At 35.6% G+C, this 2,904-nt stretch overlaps 1 pseudogene; it reads right to left on the bottom strand.

Annotated features, from left to right (window-relative positions):
* Nucleotides 1–251: 251 nt before the first annotated feature.
* LOC109793967 (cation/calcium exchanger 2 pseudogene) lies at nt 252–2,532 on the bottom strand (annotated as a pseudogene).
* Nucleotides 2,533–2,904: the final 372 nt, after the last annotated feature.

The raw sequence follows: 2,904 nt of genomic DNA on the forward strand, positions 1-2,904 counted from the left end.
AATAAATTTAAATAAACTTCTTTTTAAAATAAATGAATGCCTTCTCTATATATATTATTAAATTTCATATTATCATATCACATCTAAATAATTTATAAATATTTCACTATGCTTTTATTTTTAATGACTTACTATTATTTTATTTATAATTTTCTGGATCTTCTCTTTTTCTTGGTTTGATTATTGTCATTCATAAGCTATCAGTGTTTGTACAGGAAAGGTCATTAACCTAAAAAAACTAGGTACAAAAATAGCAGTGAGAGGATTATACATTTATATATTCGTACATTTACACAACCAGAAAATTTGTACCAATCTATCATAGCTTCAAATCTCACAGAAACAACTGTCATTTGTTAATAATAGTCACACGAACCTGATCACAATTATATGTCTAATGTTATATCCAAAATACTAAGAATCAAAGCCTAACAAATCATATAAATTGGACTATTGGGGAGACCCTTGTGTCTGAATCAGCCTTATGAACAGAGAAAGGAAGTAAACAAATAAAAGCCCTCCTCCCAAGACTCCATCAAGCTTCATTTCTCTTTTCACCAAAACCACTAGTGCCAAAACTAATCCAGCCACCAAAAACACCATTGTTTCCCACAGATAAGGATCCTTAGGGATCACAACAGGTTCAGGGTACTCTGACCAAGTAGAAGTCACAAGAGACAAGCCTAAACCAATGAGGGTATTGAAGATAGGACCGGCATAGCAACCTGATATTGCTACTTGAACACCCTCTTGTCCACCATTTAAAGCCATTGTTAAATTTGTCATTAAATCACCAATTGAGTTCCCCCAAGCAAGAACTGTTAACCCTAGCATTGAAGGACTTATTCTACATATGTACCCTATTGAAACCAGCAACCCCACCAACTCTTGTGCTATAATGTAGCTCCATGTCACACTCATCACAAACCCACCTGCAAGCCAAGGAAATAAGCACTTGTTTGGTGGCCCTGACATTTTGGTTGTGAAAAATGCAGCCACACCAAATATGATTCCAACCAACAGTCCAATTTCATACACAATAAGGTTTTGGCTGAAGTCACTGTTTCCATTATAAGGACTTCTCCACAGGAAAGACAAGAGAAGTGGAGATAATATCACTGAAGAAACTGCATACACCTTTGACCATCTCTCTTCACACACAATAGGAATTGTCAATCTCCTAGGCAAGTAAAGGGGCATCTCAAGAACAAAAAGTGACACTCTACACATGGAATATCTCATACAACAGAAATGTTTCTCAATATCTTGAGCACCATTTTCAACACAATCAATTGGTCCTTTCTTGAGAAGAGGCACACTCAAACTCAAATCATTGCCAATTTCAGCATCAGCACCACCACCACCTTCCTTCCATCTAGAAGAGACATAAACAATAACCACATACACAGCATACATCAAAGTGAAACCAATTGCCCCAAGAACATTGATCCTACCATAGACCAAAATACCAAACAAGGTCAGAAGAACCAACAGGAGAAAATAAACATCTCTCACAAACGCAGACTTGACTACTTGAACACCCCTTTGGCGTGTTGCAATGCTCACACTCCCCACCACAACACATGACACAAAGGAAACGCCCCCAAGAACCGTGTTGAAGCCAATGCTTCGGGTCCCACTTCCCTGGAAAGACACAAGGCTAGAGAAAACATCACATGCACCATTTCCAAGAGAGAGGAGAGTAACTCCAGCAATAGTAGGGGACAACCTTAGTAACTTTGAGAGGCTTTCAAGGGAGGGACAAAAGTACTCAGAAGTTGTGTTAGCCAACAAGTAAAACAGAACTAGGAGCCAAAGAAACAAAAGGGTGTAACCCAGAGAAGGGAATCTCCCAAATTTGCAATAGAAAAGGTAGAGATAATCAATGTAGCCCTGAGAAGCACAAGGGTCATTGGATTTCAGGTACAAGCACTTGGCTCTGTAGTCACCGAGGTTGTCTAAGCTCTCACACTCTTGCTCATTGCTGATATCAGAGGCAGCGATTTTGGTCACAACCACAACTTCTGGGGTGTGTAAATGAACAATCATAAAAGAACAAATCACGAGGAGGAAAGAGGTGTTGATGAACAAGGTGTATCTCATGCTTTTAGACACACAAACTGTCATGGCTATAAGCACTTAGAGTTAGACTAAGACCAGTGTTTCAAGCACAAAGAAATATTAATATGGTCGTAACTTTGTGATTAAGGAAAGCCATGCATTTGTGAACATGAAGCAAAAGAACTAAGCTAAGAATACCAAGATCGGAATGAAGGGGAAAAATCACATAATCATGTCGCAGAACAGAACAAGACTTAAAGAAGGGATTTTATATCAATGATATGGATGGATTACAACTTTCTCTGGCTTTTTGTTTAAGGCAGAACAAAGAGAAGAATGAGTGAGAATATGGCAAAGGAAAAACCAATTCGATTTGTATAATACAATCTTTTGGTACATCATATTATGACTGAGACACTGCAACCAAACACTGGCAGGAGTTTGCTAGCTAACAGACTTCCACACACGCCTTGTTTTGTGTGAAATGATATTTTCAATATAAATTTAGTAGTGAACTTAGGTTATTTTTAAATAAACTTATCTCGAAGTATTTTGAGAAAGAAAAAATATTGAGATTCTGATCAACTTATATTTTAATTTTAATGTAAATACTTAATTAATTTATATATACTATAGGTATTTAAACTTTTAAATTTGACAGCTCTTTCACTTTAACTTTTTCAAAAACTAAGGTACATAAATTATTGTGGTTTATGAGTGAAATTCAATTCATTTTACTTATTATATTTTTTTTATAAATACTAATGAATATGTTTATCCAGAAAAGGTCTTAAATTAATTAATTTTATTTAAATAATAAATAAAACTATTTTATAATATAAA

The sequence above is a fragment of the Cajanus cajan genome, chromosome 1 (genome assembly GCF_000230855.2).
Source record: "Cajanus cajan strain Asha chromosome 1, NIPB_CcT2T_4, whole genome shotgun sequence".
In the NCBI taxonomy this organism is placed as follows: Eukaryota; Viridiplantae; Streptophyta; class Magnoliopsida; order Fabales; family Fabaceae; genus Cajanus; species Cajanus cajan.